The 19,370-nt window shown below is 38.4% G+C and overlaps 1 protein-coding gene across 2 annotated transcripts in view; it reads right to left on the bottom strand.

The window, feature by feature from the left end:
• Dark (Death-associated APAF1-related killer) overlaps nucleotides 1-19,370 on the bottom strand; it is an 85,844-nt gene that overhangs the window by 15,187 nt on the left and 51,287 nt on the right. The window contains exon 1 of one of the 2 annotated variants that reach the window (XM_065225953.1): nucleotides 4,520-4,755. The exons of the other annotated variant lie outside the window; for it this stretch is intronic. The gene's annotated coding sequence lies outside the window, so the exon portion shown is untranslated. Of the gene's footprint in view, nucleotides 1-4,519; nucleotides 4,756-19,370 lie in introns of those variants that run through there. 2 annotated transcript variants of the gene reach the window in all.

Below are 19,370 nucleotides of genomic sequence, written 5' to 3'. Positions count from 1 at the left end.
GGTCTCGAATCATCATAAGAACCTTCCACGGCCCCAAAAACCCCTGTATACAAATTTTCACGCCAATCGGTTCAGTAGTTTCCGAATCTATAAGGGTCAGACAGACAGACAGACAGACAGACAGACAGAAATTCATTTTTATATATATAGATAGATAGATAGATGTAGACATTAATCTCGATTTTTAAATCAAGATTTAAATTTTTGATCGTTTACACTAAATCTATTCGTTGACAGCTCACTTCCATACAAAGTCCCACCAAGGGGCGCTAAAATGGTGATTTTTTCTAATGTAATCGTACTTATTTAAAATAGTTCCAGTTTACCAAAATTGATGAAATTTTGGATTTCAGTTCCATTTTTAATGCAAATAACGAATATGTATTTATCTCAATACCCCTAAACAACCCAATTGATCAGACCATTATTCCACAAGGAAAGTGAAATTGCATTCAGGATGCGCCACCGATTTCTTTTGAAATGCGTACTGGGTCAAGAAATGCTAAGAAAAAGTAAATTCTTTGGCATCTTGTAGCACGTAAAATCGTCATTACTTATCAGCTGCGTACCAGGCTTTAAACGGTTAGAACCTGATCAAATCCATTCAAAAGTAAGTCTGTGGCGCCTATTGAATAGAGTGGTTAGTGAACAAAGATTGATCATAGTAGCCAAGCAATGCTTACTCCCTGGTGGGCTTTGGTAATATTCTCGAGTGCCCGAGCAAAAAGTGGTAGTGTTGCTCGTTAATGTGAAATAAATAGATCAATAACTCGGTAAGGAATTATTTTTCGATCTACCTTGCTAATTTTTTGCTGCAAATGTGGTCTACTTTCACCTCTTTGCGGGTGTAACATAAATTACCAATCACCCTGTATACGGGTCTTATAACAGGTCATTGTCCGAACCGTTATCATTCGCTATGCCACTGTCCGGAAATTTCCAATAAAAGTTCTTCAACAAGGGGCTGATAGAACTAACTTTAGATTACTGGAGTCAGTAAAATTTTACAGGGTTTTTGAATTGCGGATCGCACAGTAATCATCACAGCAATAATGTGCATTACCGAACTGTCCGTAAAGTCAATCTGTCAAAAATAACTGTACATTCAGTAAATGGTTCGAGTTGCATTCAGCAATGTTAACTGGAAAGTCCAGTATTTTTTGATTATTTTGCTGTAGTTTAACTGACTAGACAGTCATTTTGTTCATTCTTGTACCTTGTTACCCAGTTTTACACTCATTTTAGATTACCGAAGTCATTAAATTTGACTGGGTTTTTGAAAAGCGGACCACCCAGTAATAGATCAGTTGCAATTTTGAATACCGAACTTCCAGTAGCAGCAAAATGGAAATGAAACGTTAAAGAATACTATATGTTCAGTTATGCATATAACACCATTCTCGGGAGAATTTACCAATGAGCTCAGTACATATGATCTAAATAATGTTGATTGAATATAATGATTATGATTGGTGCAGCATAAAATTCATCAAATGCTTTCAATATGGAACATGATCAATAATGTTGTTTCGAAATTCTACAATACTTTTAACTGCATACGGTATCATCGTCTATATGAACAAAAACTAATGATAATACAGAACATCATCTATACATTAGCTACTTACCTGAGTTCGATCAGTTTCCTATGTAAAAGTTACAGTTAACTGTACATAATTACGTGGCAGAAATTTGTTTTGTCCAAACTATCCAAGCATTGTGTCACTCAAATGGTACTGTTCATGATCAGTTATATGCACATCAACATTGATGAGGATTCGGTAAATACTATATAAAACTGTTTATTCGGTAATCCTTTGTACTGAAAATTAGTACAGTTCAGTAAACATACTACTTTACCGTTTAATCCGTAAAAATACTTGCAGTACACAGTATTCGTTTGGCAACTTAACTGATATTCAGTTATTAAATACCGATTGTCGGAACTGACGTTTCAGCAGTGACGTCCCGTAGCCTCACTTTTTACCGGTGCACCAACTTTCAAAACCAGATTTAATGCCATTCATACTCGAATCGGTTGAAAAATACACTTAATCTTCTAGTTTACTTGATATCTTTTCATTGCAAAATTACCGAACTCCTAAATCCTGGATGAGTGTGTATTAGACTGAGGCAAAATTTGAAATTTTCGCTCCACTATGCTCAAACGGTTTCAAATCAGGTCCTGATAAGCCTTCCAAAATTTAAACTCATTCGGTAAGAAACTGACTTGGCACAAACTATTCGAAGTTTGTATGGAAATTACTATGGGAAAACCAAACTTTTTGTTCATTGTCTTCTACCCATTTTCCATATTGCTTTTTTGAAAATTTCTATAAGTATTCTTACGGGAAATTTTCTAAACTACAACTTTGCGGAATATTATTTTTCAGCCAAACGTCAAATTAAATTGTTATTAATTGTTTAAGAGATTGATAATCTTATGCCAAGTTTAAGCAACTGTGTTGTGAGCAACACTGTATTCTGCAGTGTAACATAGTAGCCATGATATTTGTGCTCTATTCTTCGCACCAGAAACACCAATGTTGCCTGCTGAACAGTTGAATGAGCATAATCATAAGACTTCAGTGACTTGAATCATTCATAACTTTTGTTCCTTACATTTGATTGAAAAGTGGTTTTCAACAAAGTTGTAGCTAAGAAAATTTGCTGCAATTATTGCTGTAATTTTCAAAAGCATAGTGATGTGGTGAATTGATAGATAGATATGAACAAAAACATAAGTTTTCCCATAGTAATTCCCATATAAACTTGAAATGGTTTGTGCCAAGTCAGTTTCTTACTAAAGTAGTTCAAATTTTGAGAGGCTAAGCAGGACCCAATTTGGAACCGTTTAAGCCCTGTGGAGCGAAAATTTCAAATTTTGCATCAGTCTAGTGTGTATGACATTTGGAGAACAACTACCAGTAAGGCAGTGCACTTTATTCGAAGTGTAATGCCGTGCTGGGATATTGCTATTAGTCAAACGATGCCGATCGCTACTAATAATAGTGATACAGCATCTTGTCCCTCATTTTGTTCTCAATTCTGTGAAGATCTGGTAAGCTCGTGTCAGCTGGCTCTCGTCAAGCGGAAACTATATTATGCAATGAAGTAATGAAATTGGGTTGTTAGCGGAATGCTAAATAAAACAGCAAAAGGGTTAAATGGAAGATAAACCCTTTTGCTGTTTTATATATTATGCAAGTTATCATATTTTGATCAATCGGTAATGCAGATGTACACAGTTGAGAACACCAAGGAATCCAGAATTTTGACTTGAAAATCCAAATCCCGTAGACTCATATTAATCGTAATCAATCAATCAACTCGTAAAATGTTCTGTTCGGTTGTTCTGACCAAGAGCCTCCACATGTCATTTGCGCGCATTTTCGCCGCGCGCTCACACATTAGTAAAATTTCTGATCACACTAATTTTTTTGCATAGCAACGCTTGGTGAAAGAATCTATAGCTGCAACACAGCACAACTCAATTCCAATTCCACTTTATCTCGTCCTATCGCCCATTTTGCCATCAAGTAGGTATTGCATCATGTTTGTATCCAGTCAGTACCTGCACCCGAGGAGTGAGGTGAAACATACTGTCGCTTTCACTTGCGGCTGATCTTTGTCCTCTGCGTCTACTTCGTCGTACGATCCACGTTCTGAATGATGATTCAACGTCATCGTTTTGATCGAAGTCGACCAATAAAAAGGAGAAAACAAAAATGAAACCCAGGGGAAGCATACATCTGATCAGTCCTTCGATTCTTCGATGTGTGGCAATTTCATACTTTTGGAATTTTAAAATTTGTATGGGCCATGGATAATTACCAACCCTCCCCCTAAACTGTTTACGTAGTTTATGAACAGCCCCTTGCATATGTGCAATTTTCCTCCAATGGTCACAAGTCTTCTTCATTCTTTGTATTTTTAACTATCAGTATGCAAAACTTACATGAAAATGCATTTCAAGGAGAACATTACGAAATCGGATGATCCTACACAGTCTATAGCAATACTATTTCATCACCCACGCCTAATCGTTATCAGTGCTCACTGGAAAACCCATCGAAAAACGACGCAATTTAATTGCACTTGGCATACTTTTTTGATTCGCGCATCATCACGCGACTGTTGGTAAAGTCACCGCAAACCACGGCTAAGAACAGTGAGTAAAGGAAAGCGAAAAGCAAGCAGACAACGATCTTTCTACGTTCTAGTATACATAGTACACATAGTATACATAAGTGTTCCGGTATCGTTACCGGGTGTTATCAGCCGCCACTTTGTCTAAGACAAAACCGGTTTTGCGCTGATAAGCGGGTGTCGTTTATTGTTGGTATAAATAGATGAATCATTTTTTTTTAATAATTGACACTTCAATCTGATAACTGTCCAGAATCCACTTAATTCGACTTTCACGTAAAAGTTCCGATTTGAAGCTATGGGTAAAAACTTTTTAAATTTCCTCACCTCTTCAACACACAATTTAATTAAGTACACCGGATTGACTTACTTCTGCTATTTTCAATCCAAAGTCCAATTTATTTCAGCTTAGCACCACTTCACGTCACTAGCTCAATGCTATAATAAGTCCAAATATGGAAATTCAAACCATCACTCTTCAACCGCCGGCTTACGGATGTCTTCTATGCTTATTTAAAATATTCACAATCACTGATTCCCAGAGAAGGTTCGTCTTCTTGTGGTCCCCACGGCTGTTGTAACTATACTGATTCGAATCGAACGGTTTAGGCACGGACTAACCACAACTGGCAGCAGTCTACCACCGTTGGTTGTCGTTGTGATTGGATAAAGGATTGAGGTTCGAATGCGCAGAATGCGCAAAGTACAACCGCTCGTTCTCGTTGGCTGGTGGCTAGTGGCGATTATATCATATGGTGAATGTGTGGTCAGCTCGGTTAATCGGATGATTTTGATTCGCACACTTAGGGTTGATACATATACTATGTCACGCTCAAAGGGGGGAGGGGGATTTAAAATTTTGTGATAAGTAATGGATTAGGAAAAACGTAACGTAAGTATGGGGTGAACTTTTTCTTAATTTGGCGTGACATAATTAATGCATGGCCCCTTAAACACACGGGACACTTTTCACTTATTTACATACTTAGTTGCATACCTTTTAGTAGTGTGCGGTAAGGCTCTGTGGTATTCCTTCAAACATTATGGAGAGAAATTGATGTGGATGCAGCATGTTTACTCGGAGAACCTTAGATAATTCGATTGTCGCTCGCTCTCTCTACACGGCCATCTCCAATAACTCAGCGACTGAATTCAATTGACTCAGAGCATTTTCTTTCCTTAAGAAATTTACTCATATTTGGAAATAGAAATATCAGTTAGTTAGTTATCTTTATTAAGGAGACTTTCAGCCGAACGCTGGTTCGTCTCCGGGTTCAAATATGAGTAAATTTCGTATGGAAAGAAAATGCTCTGAGTCAGTTGAATTCATTCGCTGAGTTATTGGAGTTGGCCGTATAGTTGTTCGCATTAGGGGTTTAAAATTTCCCGGGAATCAACTAACCAGAAATAGGGAATCAAAAAAGGGATTTCCCGGGAATCCCGAAAATGCTTAAAAATTAACATCAAAGCTGTTTTTTGGCAGATATGTGCGATTAGTTTTTATGAATCCAAGTGTGCCGGGGCCATTTTATTTTCGGTCGCTGGAGTTGTCGGTTCTGATTTTGGTGTTGGTCTGTTACTGCGTCTTCTAGACTGTGTACAGTGTGTACTGATGAACTGAGGCCGTGGTGTCGCGAGTGATTGGTGATGGAAAGTGGTCGCAGTCCTTTTTTTTCACAATGCCGAATGCCAGGAAGGCACAGCTCCCACACCCGGACCGTACCTATCGACCCATCAACTCATGAACCGGGGACCAACGGCTTTACTTCCCTTAGGAAGGCGTGATCAGAGATGTTATGCCTCAGAACATCCCGGCGGCACCGACTGGGATTGAACCCAGGGCTGCTGGGGTGAGAGGCGCTTACCACTACACCACAGGCGTAGGTGACACTAGTATGCTTATAAATTTCGCGTATATATATAGGTCGACATCTTGAGAATGCTGGGTCGATATCTCGAAATCATTGCAAGGGGATGGTCACTCCGCACAGTGTTTCAAAAGCACAGTTGTGCACTCCTGGCACCTGGGCACACTCATTGGCACTGTTTGGCACCCATGGATAGAAATTGTGAAGATCTTTGAAGCTACTGGCAACACTGTTTTATCTCTAATTTAACCACAACCACGAATTTTCGACCAAGAACCGCCACACATTCCGTAAAACCGAGTTGGAATCCCCAGCAGTGCACATCCTAATGCCTTCGCTAATGCCTGTCGGAAGCAGTACACCATCAGTAGCCGTTAATAGTGACAAAACTCGTCTTTGTCTACCGAGGATGATCTTAAAACAAGGAAAAAAAAAATGAGTTGGTTGTCTTCATCTATGTGATTCCTAATCTTTTATTCGTTGTTCCCTAGATTGAAGTGGTTAAGACTAGGGTTCTGATGCATGGTCATTATCGGTGTCATTCCTTAATTTTGTTGCTAAGGATTCCAATTTTGACTGACAAAGGGGCGCCCCTTTGGAGGGTGTTTCAATACTCCGAAGGATATAAATAGCGGGACCTTTCAATTAGAGTCGGATTCTTGCAATAAATGCGGGAAAGACAACTGTAAAAAAATCGAATACTTCATCATTTCTCAATAGTGATGGAGCAATACGACATGCACTAAACTAAGGACACGGGATATACTACAATAGATCAAATTACTGGTCGCAGTGATGTTAGGTCCCGAACAGAGGAAAAAAATGTTTGAACATGCGAGTTACTAGGACCAGGATGATCGGAGCTATTCGTCGTGAAACCGAGCTGATAATACACTGGCCATTTCATCGTCTATCCGTGTAGAAAACTGCAACAACGACCTTTTCAAATTCATCCCGGTGTTCCCGCGGTATCTGTATTTATCCTCTCGGTTTTAACAAGCAAACCATCACGGGGTTGTTGTTCAAAGATATTAAAAAAAATGTTTCGATTAAGATTTTCACGTCTGGTTGTATTGGTGCGATTTGAGAGAGCGTGTTAGTGAAAATCCGAGGAAAATACACAACAAAACGTTGTCAAACTCATTTTGACAGATCTAATTCCATCCACTACTGATCTATGCTGCGTTGTTTCGGTTTTAACAGTTCAAAATTGTCGAAATACACACTTAGATTTTTTGCCGAGATTGGCACCACAGGCTCGGCATTTATTTTTACTGAGATCTCATCAAAATTTATGTTTGTTAGCCGAGATCTCGGCAAAATTCTTATTTGTTAACTGAATCTCGCCAAATTTTTCACTGAGATTCAGCAAAATAGATTGCCGAGCTGCTTGGTGATGCCATCTCGGCAAAAAATCTAAGTGTGTAGTTTTAGTTAGAGGGGGTCTAGTATAAGAGACGAGCGGACGGGCTGGTTTCGAGCCAAACGAACTGTCAAAGCCAGAGCAGCGCCTATCTTGATTGCATTGGCAGTTTTGCTAGAAATCGCCTAGGCATAGGTTGCCAAGGCAGTTTGTTTTGAATCCGCTCCTCTCTTATACTAGACCCTCTCTAGTTTCAGTGTTCGGAAAATCATTCTCAAATCTCATTCGTTGAGCCTTCCTGCGAGAATAAACTCGCGTGCGAATGCGGCAAACAAAATTCACGCTTGAGATTCTCATGGATATTCACGCACTCACACTCACAACGCCGGAAAATCATTCCAGCTTTAAACTCATAAAAACCACTCAAACGTCAATTGATATCATGTCTATGCATGTTGTGTTAGTTTTCCAACCCCTGATGCACAAACAATAGTAATAACAATGAATAACGCCAAAATATAAAGCAATGAATTTGTTAACCTGAAAACTCATCAGTGATTTTTGCGACGTTGAATTTTGCAAGGCAAAACTCATAGGCGCATAAACTCATGCATGAGATTTTAGTTTTTGAGTTTTTCCGAACTAGTAGTTATAGTTGGCTTTTATTTTGCCGTGACTGCTGGATGGTGGCTTTCGATGACTGGACACATGGCCGTTCCGGTGGTACTGGTAGTGACGGTCGCTTAAAACGTAAGCGACGACGACTTGGTGGTGAGAGTAGCAACATCGACGAACACAACTTCATCGGAAATAGTTTTTGCAACCACGTTTTGAGTGCATCCACCTGCTGACACCTCGGTGAAACCACTAAAGCAGCCAGCCTTAGCAATTGGCGTTAACGGCACCGTTGAAAAATCGTCTCTTCTAGACAATATTGACAGTTTCTTATGAGATTTCTCGGTGGAGTGAAAGGATAGTACCGAAGAGGTAACTCTAAGACCAGAAGGCCCCAAATAAACGTGCTGGTACTCTCTTCGGTCCCAAGCTAATCGATGCGCCTCTCGAAACATAGGAAAATCCACGAACCCCTCATTTTATCTGTCAAACTTTCTTAGCGAATCAAAACAAACATAGTGTAGTACTAGAATTTTGACTAGATTGGGGTACGTTAATCGATTTGCTTTGGACCAATAGGCTAATCAAGTAGTGAGCCAATTTTAAATCGTCAGTTTCCACCAGTTGGTATTACTCACAAGCAAACAATGTCAATCCGATGACTGGCACTTTCGGCACTGCTGGCACAGCTGCGGCATACTTGAGTTACACTGAGAAGACAGTTGGCGCATGTATGCAATTTTATGCTGAAATATTCACAAAATATGCTCAAATATATTTGAAACAACTCATAAGAATTGAGGTTCAATTTGACTTATTAGATCTTCTAAGGTAAATCGGAAGAATGCTCCAGGAGAAATTAGAAGAATCTCCGAGAATTACCTCAAATACTTTCGAAACAACTATTTTAATGTAAAATGTCAAGGCATGGTGATTTCTAAAATGAATTAAATTAGCATTACTATAGGGTGTCCCAGAATGTGTAAGCACGACTTAGGAACACTCCTGCTTATTTCAGATGACGTTTAAACAGCTGATTATCAAGCTGAATCATTGTTTACATTTCGACCAACAATTTCGTGAATCGCAAGTGTCGGTTCTTTACATGTCCGTGATAATGCGAAGCATTTCTTTGGAAAAGCGCAAACAGATCGTGCACAAATGGTGTACCATCCCCAACATTTCTCTGAGTCAATTAGCGAAATTGGAAGGTGTAAGCATCGGAGCCGTTCGAAACGTGATTCGGAAGTATGGTGATGAAGCAACTTTCCAGGACAAGCAACAATCTGGACGTAAACCGAACCCTGTTGACCGAAATCTGGACCGGAATATCGTGCAAGCTTTCATTCGCAAGAAAAGTGCTTCGGTTTGAGACGTGGCGAAGTGGGATCCTCGAGGAGTAATAGAACCATAGTGTTTTGGTGGCTGGCTAGTCTCCGGGCTAATATAGTGTAAGTTAATCCTGGAAAGGTGATTGGTTTCATAAACAACACCATACCTGACTGGACCGTGTCGAGGCAACCATCACCATTTCAATAGTGGTCGGTTTCCACGGTGCGTAAATCAAATAGATATAAAGCAAGGAGGTGGCACCCCTATCTCTACTAATAACAAGCAGCCATAGCGAGCATAGTCGCGGGTCCATGCTCTGGGCCCGCTTGGATTGATATGTGATCACGATTTTATGCTGGTTACGAAAAGAAGGTGGTGTGTCTGGCCCTTGATATATACAGGTTACCTCGATATAACGTAACTGTCACTTTTGACTTCCATCGTCAATAACTCGCTAATAACAATTGAATCATACAAATTAATATTATCAATAAATGGAGGATTATTTCATCTGTCCAATGGTGATATTACTTTGCTTGTTTGCATGATAATTTTAGCGGCGTCGGTGGTGTAGTGGTAAGCGTGATTACCTCTCACCCCAGCAGGCCTGGGTACATTCCCAGTTGGCGCCGCCGGGATGTTCTGAGGCATTACATCTTTGATCACGCCTTCTTTCGGAAGGGAAGTAAAGCCGTTGGTCCCCGGTTCATGAGTTGATGGATCGATAGGCAGGGTCCAGGTGTGGGAGCTGCCTCCCTGGCGTCGGTAACATTGGTGCTCAGCATGGAAAACAAGATCGATGGAAAACAAATCAAGGAAAAAATAAGAATGAAAATTTGCCGGAAATCGACGATGGAAGTCAAAAGAGACAGTTACGTTATATCGAGGTATACCTGTACTACAAAAGTTCTAATTAATGGACGCACTAGTTTAAATGCTCCAGCGAAAAAAAATGTATAAGTTGGAAAACCCAATGGTTTGGTCCTATAATAATTGGTCTATATTTGACGAAGTTACAGCACTCCAAATTTGGATAAAAATTTGTCTCCACCGATTATTTTTGTGATCCCCTAAATTACTACTTGCTACACACTAAGATTATTTCACCGAAATCTGTGAAATTTTTCCGAAATCTCAACAGCTGAATGTTCGGTAAACAGTTTGGAGATTTTTCACAGATTTCCTGTAATTTTTCACCGAATATCTGTGAAAAATTACAAGAAATGTGTGAAAAATCACTGATCTGCTTACTGAACGTTCAGCTGTTGAGATTTCGGTAAAATAATCTTAGTGTGTACACCTGCATTTATATGAAAATTGAGATTTTCCATGATTGTGATTTAATTACCTATGAATCAAACTGAATGAAGCGGAATGAGATGGTTAAGTTGTACCTTATTCGAAAAACCGCTAAAAAACCGCGTTAATTCCGAAATTCGTGCAACTTCCGAAATCCGCGTAAAAAACCGCGTTAAAAAACTCCCGTCAATAAAACGGCTCCTATGCATTCTTAAAATATTGAAGATGGTATTTTTTAGTTCGTTTAGTTTTTAACACTTTTTCGGATTTTCACCCAAAATTACTAGAATTTTTTTACCGTGCATATTTTTTTCTGATGCCTCAGTCGGTAAAGGCACAGCTACACACGCTATTTCAAAACCACCCAAATTTGGGTAGAATCCACCCAGATCGGTCAAAACTGAACCTACCCAAAAATGGGTAAACATTTATATACCCAAATCTGGGTAAACGTACCTGCGACATAAACTGGGTAACGGTTACTCAGATGTTGTCATTTGAGAACAGGGTAAACTTTACCCATTTTAATAGCAATTAGATGATATGACCGTTGCGGTAGTATCAAACATAACCTCAGTAACTATCTCTTCTAGCCTGATGTCATTGATTATTGAGGTCATATTGTCGGAAAAATGTATAACTACGGAATACGACATTGAAATACCCAAAAAACCGTTACAAATACTAACCATTTATTGAGATTTAATTTTTAATGAGATCTTTAAATTAGGAACAACAACAAACATTTGGCATCGAGAAAAGCGTCACCTCGAGCGTCACAGAATATCTCGATAACCTAGAATTAGGAGAATGTTCAAAGTCGAGAAACTAACAATATACTTACTAACTATATCTGCTAGTAGCATTCGCCATGATAACAGTTCCAGTTTTAATTGCATCAGACTTTTATATTTTGCGAGATATTTTGAGCATTAAAACTTTCTCTAGAAGCACAACAATCTTCCTTTCATACCGCGCCATTTTTTACTTTGGGAAAATTTTCGATTAGAATTATTTACCCAAAATCTGGGTAGATTCTACTCATCAGAACAAAACAAGTTTACCCAGATTTTGACAACTCCTTATTGGATACAAGAATGGGTGCCAAGCAATACCATTCTGAAGATGGCTGTGTTTGATTCTTGGTCCGGTCTTGGCATTTTTCGGGTTGTAAAATTTGTCGACTTCCCTGGACATAGAGTATATGATTGTACTTGTCACACAATTAAGCTAATGCAAAAATGATGCAAGCATCGAAAGCTCTGAATTAATAACTTAAGTGCATCTAAAAACACTGAGAGCACGCAATAAGCTAATATGCGACAAGCAATAAGCTTGAAATACGACGCATTTTTTGCCTGAAAAGGAATTATCTTTTCCAACAACATTGTCTCTGAGGTAATTTCGATTGGAAGTGACGTTTTCGAGTTATGATTTGTTAAAAAATGTCGAATACGCCATTTTAAAGTTTTTTTTGCGAGATTGAAAATAGCCGAATTTTAGCACAATATAAATGGTTGACTATAATAAACAATTATGCAATGTTTCAGGCAAATCGGAGAAGGTTTCATCAGATCGATTCGTCATTTGGCATGGAAATGCTCCAAAGCCACAGCTCAGTAGTATATAGGCAAGCGATAAGCGGTCAGACCATGCACTTGTTACGTTGCTTCAGGGGAATTGTCGGCTTAGTCACTACCTTTGTAATACCTTTTATCGTCAGAGGGATAAATGATGTCGATTGAGTACTCATTTTTTTAAGAAGATGCATCCTGTTCACGGATACTGCTCGGCCGGAACTGAACACTCAAGGGCTTAATTTATTCCTCTGGCTAAAAAGAAGCATGACAATTGACGAAGACGTAAGCCACCCTGCATAAAATTCGAATCGTTCCTGTTTCAGTGCTACTACCGGGTGTCGTCTGCTGGCACTTAGTCTAAAGTGCAATCGGTTTTATGCTGATAAGCGGGTGCCCACACTTGAATTTGATTTAACTCCCACGAAGTTCTGAAATTCTAACTACGCACTATCCTCTAATAACGGGCGTCATATAATCATAGAAGATCTCCCAACAAACATCCTCACCTCTACAACACACTTGATTGAGTCACTTTTTCTGCGTCACTAGTCAAAACCATAAAATGTCCATATAGGGAAATTCAACATATCACTCGGCGATTGCGGGTTTGTTGGTGTGAAAGTCTTCTGTGATCAAAACGTTCGCTATCACTAGTTCATGTAGAGAAGGTTCGTCTTCTAGTGGTCATCGTGGCAGTCGAAATTATACTGCCTCGAATCGAACGATTCGCTAGCATGGATGAGATCTGCCGCAACTTGCAACGATACCGTTGTTGTTGTTGTGTTGTAGTAATGGGATAAAGGATTGAGGTTCGAATGCGCGAAATGCAACCGTCCGGTCTCGCTGACTCGTGGTTAATGCCGATTATATCATTTCATGGATGTGTGGTCACTTTCGTTAATCGGCTGATTTTAATTCGCACACTTATGAACGCGGGAGTTGGCTTCGGAGTTACTTAAATGTTTCATACTTAGTAGTGTGTGGGTGTTCTGGTCAGTGAATAAGATTGAGGGGAGTTTATGTGGAACCAGCATGTTTACTCAGAGAAGAAGAATAGACCTTAATATACAACGCACTCATGTGTAGTGTGCTAAGTGGTCCGCACAATAAAGGGACGTGGTACTTATTTCCGCTTCTCTACAGGTGGTAGTGAGTACATGGCTAACTAACGGTACAGGATTTTATCGTTTGTTTGGATAGTCTTTTAGAGTGTTTGAGATGATTGGTTTCGTTACTTGTTTGATCATGTTCAGTTTGGCTTATCGGTTATCGACAGTCGTGTTCTTTGAACACGATGTTAAAAAGTACCACTGATAGATAGTCCCCCAAATCACTCTGTCTCTACTGCCCGAGGCTGGTAGTGTGTTTGTAATATAATAGTAGTAGTATAATTTAGTGACTAAAATGACGGAAATAGTTACCAAATAGAGACTTTCAAACACTAAAAACTGACCAATAGTGACATAAATTGATCGAAAAGATACGGTCCCAATCTTTCGTTGATTGCGACCCACTTCGAGAAATTAAAGTATCCCATAAATTTGTTCTCAAGAAATAAGTATTTGTTGAATAAGCAAGATCATGGTCCAATTCTAACCTTCTAAGATCGCGAAGAGGTGATAAGAGCTAAAAATTGAAGCTTAGAGAACAAATGATCAAAGGTACGGATTTATACAAAACTAGCTGACCCGTCGAACTTCGTCTCGTCCAAAATTTGATGTTTGTTTTAAACAATTTCGAGCATTCACGATTCCACCCTAAATTAATCTTTTTGAATGGAATATTCGCGATTGAATTAGATGATACTACTCTTGCTTCAATTATTAATCGAATTAATTGAATTGGATTGAATTCAATAACACTTATTTACACGGAATGTTAAGCGTTTTGATATCCGGCGCATAAATAAACAAAGATGAAGGCTTTCCAACACGTGAACATGCCACATATAATTGGCCATTTGAAAAGCAAGGGTATTCGAGGTTGATTCCACACACTTCCAAAGATTGGCCTTGTGATTTATTGACCTTGACAACTTTTGTACATCACAGTTTATAAAAATATCTCATTATTCTGGAACGAGGAAAACTTTCCAAGATGGAAAGATCATGGACATAGAAAATGTTGCATGTATCTAGGACTTAAAATCTCGATCTTTAAAAAAATAAGAATCAGGGATACAATTCAGAGATTTTGTACCATGTTTTTAATGCCTAAATTTTAAACTTAAAAAAAATTAAGGAAATTGTGCAGCCTGGAATAATATTCGATATTTTGAACATAAACAGGGTGTCTACTCAATCCAAGGAATCAAATTCCCTGAGTTTTCCAGATTTTTCCAGGTCGGATGAAAAAAAATTCCAGGTGCCTACAAATTATACACATTATTATTTTATATATTTATCCATCTGGAATCCCTTTTATTTACTTATTGATTTATATTATTTTCGATTGTTCAAACTTGGGCGTTGGTACTTATAAGTCGGCACAGCAAAAAAGGTATTGAATATTACAGCAGAACAGATGCACATAGGTTGTTTAATATTCATTTTTACAATTTATGTTTAGTAAATGCACGTTAGTGCAATGTAAAAGTATCTCCACTATTGGTGCATTTATCCTACACATAATTTGCGAAAAGAAATTATATCCATGGGTGTAATATTGTATTTGGTTTTTGCAATCACATTAGTTATTCATACAGTAGCATGCATTACATCAATCAATATTACATTCTTTTTAGGTATTTGTGTAGTATTTTTTAAATTCAAGAATATAAATACAAGTAAGAACCCTGTCTATACTATTTCGATAAAACGATGTATCAAAATTTGATAACAATATGCTTTCAAAAACAAAATATCATTTTGATAATATGTTTGAGTCCAACTCTGTTTGGAAGATCAAGACAGAATAAATCATGGTTTCACATGTCCTTAAGGTCCGTTTAGACTATCTGATTTCTTGGTCTGCTTTTGACCGCCGCCATAATGAAAAATCTACTCGAATTTACTTTCGACACACTTTGTCGAACCCCTCCCCCCCCCTGTTTGCTGGTGTTCACACTGCTTGCACATGTCGAAAGAACTGTCAATTTAGATTTCAAAACAAAACTATATCAGTAATCAAAAGTAAATACTTCCATCATGAATTACCAGAAAATTGCGGACGTATTTGCTTTTATTATTTTAAATAAAATGAGAAGGAGAAGGTGAACATGGAGTAGGAAATGGTTGCTCAGGAGGAACACCGGCAGGGATCTGGCTCAGCTTGTCCTTCAAGAGCTGCGATATGAAGATGAAAATGGATTTCAAAACTTCGCCAGGATGTCGATACCAACTTTAGACAAGCTAGTGGAAAAAGTTCTCACTAGATCTACATGATTCCTTGAGTTCTGAAAATTTCTGTTAACAACTCAATTCTGCAAGGTCTTCAAACCTTCTGACGTTCCTGAAGTTTTGTTTCTGTTCTCCGGTAAAATTTCTTTAAAGATCAACAATCTTTCCTGACGATCTGCAAATTTCTCGGTAGTTCTACAGATTTCTTTGAAGTTCTGTGTGTTCTTCAGAAGTTCTGCAAATTTTCCTAAAAATCTACAAAATTCCTGAATCCCTGAAGATTTAAGATTCTTGAAGATCAATAATTATCTCTGATGTTCACAAAATTTCTAATAAATATCTCTCAAATATCTCTGAACATCTATACAATTTTCTAAAGAATTAAAAGATTATCTAGAAATTTTTGATCTTTCCGGAAGTTTTAGGAAGTATTCTGAAGTTTTTCTAATTTTTCTGAAGCTGTGCAAATATCTCTAAGGATCAGCGAACATACCTGAAGTTCTGTAAATGTCTCTCAAAATCCAAGAACCGCAGTAAAATTCTGAAAATTTATTTAAACATCTGCTAATTTTTGAGTAGATTTAAGATCTACCCTCTGAACTTTTCTGAAGTTCCTAAAATTTATTTCAAATTCTGTAAAGTTTTTTGAAGTACTGTAATTCTGCTCTAAAGATCTACGAACTGCCCTGAAGTTCAATAAATTTCACAGTAGATCTCCGAACTTTTCTAAACTACCCATATCTTTGCTTGATTTCCTATCCATATGGGACTGATATGCGATTATGGGCAGTAAAGTTCTTTAAATTTCTTTGTGGATTCTTGATCTAAAGATCGACGAACTTTCCCTAAGATCTGTAAGTTTTGCTGAAGTTTGGCAAATTTTTCTAAAATCGTACGAACTTTCTGACGTTCTACAGACTTCTATTAAGGTCTACGGACTTCTCTTAAGGTCTACGGATTTCTCTGAAGTTCATTAGATCTATCTATTTCCGACTTCCATGGAGTTCTGCAAAATATTGTACTTGTTTTTGAAATTGAGGTGCTTTTCTGACATTTAACGAATTTTTCGGAAGATCTCACATATGTGTGAAACTGTGAAACTTTCTGTCAAATTCCTGCAAATATCTTCAAAGTTCTGTAAATTTGTCTTAAGGTGATACTCTAAGGAAGCCTTAGCGTGAAACTTTAAAGGCACAAATGTCAGCTTCCACAAAACATACAAATTTGAAATTGCTACTCCTTGTTTGCTGTGCTACTACAAACAGAGAGTAGCAATTTCAAATTTGTATGTTTTGTGGAAGCTGACATTTGTGCCTTTGAAGTTTCACGCTAAGGCTTCCTTAGAGTATCACCTTAAGCTCCGTAGCTCTATTCCCAAGATCTACAAAAAAAACATGAGGCTCAATAAATTTCTCAGTAGATCTGCAAACTTCTCTGATGTTTTGTAAATTCCTCTTGGGTTACCCTGAAGATTTGAAAATTTCCTTGAAGATAACCTAAAGCTGTCAAAATTTATCTCAACATATTTGAGCTTCCTTGAACTTTTAAATGTCTCTCTCAAGATCTACAAATTTTCCTGAAATCGTGTAAATATTTTTTTTTAAATCGCCGAACTTCCCTGAAGTTCTGAAATTTTTACTGAAGATCCATTAACATTTCTGAGGTTCTTGTATGTGTATGTAACGAAATGAATGCGCTCACGTTTCTCAGCAACCGCTCAACCGATTTGGACAAACTTGGCACCAAATGATAGGTCTTGGGGTCCCATTGGACGCTATTGAACGGTTTTGGAATCGGTGAACCAGTTCCGGAGATATGGCCGGAATAAGATCCGGTGAATATGGGCCTTCACGCTGGATTTAACGGAAAACGTATCAAAACCATCATGCGACACATCAAATTACTACAGAATTCAAAAATAAGATCAATGGAAGTCGTGTTAAGTGTTCCAGGCCACATTGGACACACTTGGACATGTACCGGGTACCCCGGCGAAGTTGCTTGAATATGAATTGAATTAAAACCCATTAAATCACATTAAAATACGATGATAAGGTGATTGGTAGCCTCACCAAATAGACTACACCCGGATATATTCCGGGTACCCCCAGGCAGTGACGTAGCGTCACTGGATGACACGGGGGTGGGGGGCTTGGTCACTGATAATGACAATAAAATAAATAAACTTGAATAAGTAAGAAGGGTCGGATCACTCCATAGGTGGATAGATTCGGGTTTTTTTTTTATAAAACCTGATTTGGGAAATTCCGATTACAAGTCCGGGAAAAATACAATACAATTTAATGGACTTAGAAACCCTAGTCACAAACCAGTTGAGGTAACTGCTATAGGTTACATTTGAGTGACAATCAAGTTGCTGCAACTTTGTGTGACAGATGTGTGCTACTTGGGGAAGAACTAAAAATTGTTCGAATTTTTTTTTCTCGATGTTTGGACAAATATTAAAGCTAGCGGGACACACAGATTTTTCAAATTTCTATCTTAGGCTTGGAAAACTTTCAAAATCACGAAATACAAAGTCAGAATATTGGGTTGGAATTTTGCTCATACACACTACAAAAAACTACAAGGGCCCTATGGGGTTGTACGCAATGGTGACGTGGTCTTATATAATAAATGGTAATGCTTATCTTTATTGGGCCAGGTATTAATCTGAACCATATTTTAATTGTTTTCCTTACCTCATTTTTATATTTTGATTTTCTGTTCTATTTACTATCGTACAGATTTGTCGTACAAGCAGAAGCAATACTTTTGTGCGTGGAATCTGACGAAATATTGCTTGGAGACAATGCCCATGATTGTGCTGGGTAATTGTAACATGGACCTCATGAACGAAGGGAACTTGAAGTTTTTCGAGTTGATGAAGAAATATTTGCATCTGGACATGGATCGTGAGGGGACTTAATTTTCGTTCGCAATGTCCGCCTTGACAGTAAAAAGTATAACTCTTACACGTTAAACCATCGCCCTGTTTTGTCACTTTTCGAGTTCTAGGCTCTTAACTCAGGGCGTTTATCATCGTTGCCAATTTGCACCGTACCGGAGTGTGAGCCAACAGCAAAGCCATGCTGTGTTCATCAGAACTCATCTGACAAATCAAATGGCCCTTTTCAGGGTCACAAAAAATTTCTGGCTATTTGAATTTCTATCTTCTCAATGCAATAAGGCAGTTCTGTGTCAACCATATAAGATCACCATAAATACTTCTTTGTACGGCTACGCTGGACACGGGATGACCCGATGGTTGGAAAGGCAGCGCTACACAGCAAAAAAATGATTTTGATATCACGTCAAAGTGGATGCACTACAATCATGTCGAAAATATGGTGTAATATTACTTGCTAAAAAGGACAAAATTATCATTAATACAATGCATGAACTGACATTACGCTGCTTTTAATGCATTTGTTTATTTATGTGGTCATAAAAATTACATGAAATTTTCGACATGATTGTAGTGCTTCCACTTTGATGTGATATCAAAATTATTTTTTTGCTGTGTAGCCTTCATCGCTACGAGAAATGGGCACTCAGAGAGCCCCGTTGCTTCGGGATTAGAAGCTTGGTTGTCACGAATGACGTTTTCCAGCATCACCTTACCTCCAGCCACCGGAGGAGTGAAGAAGTCTCATCTCTACCGGCCAGGAACTGTCGCTCTGCGTGAGATCCGTCGTTACCAGAAATCGACCGAGCTGCTGACTGCAAGTTGCCTTTCCAGCGTCTGATCCGTGAAATCGCCCAGGACTTCAACACTGATCTGCGCTTCCAGAGCTCGACTGTTAATGCCCCTACAGGAATCCAG

Source organism: Ochlerotatus camptorhynchus, unplaced genomic scaffold (assembly GCF_037179485.1).
Source record: "Ochlerotatus camptorhynchus isolate MF236.1 unplaced genomic scaffold, CSIRO-AGI_Acam_v1.1 ptg000242l, whole genome shotgun sequence".
NCBI lineage: Eukaryota > Metazoa > Arthropoda > Insecta > Diptera > Culicidae > Ochlerotatus > Ochlerotatus camptorhynchus.
Note: the sequence above shows the minus strand (reverse complement) of the source record. Positions and strands in the feature narration are given on the sequence as shown.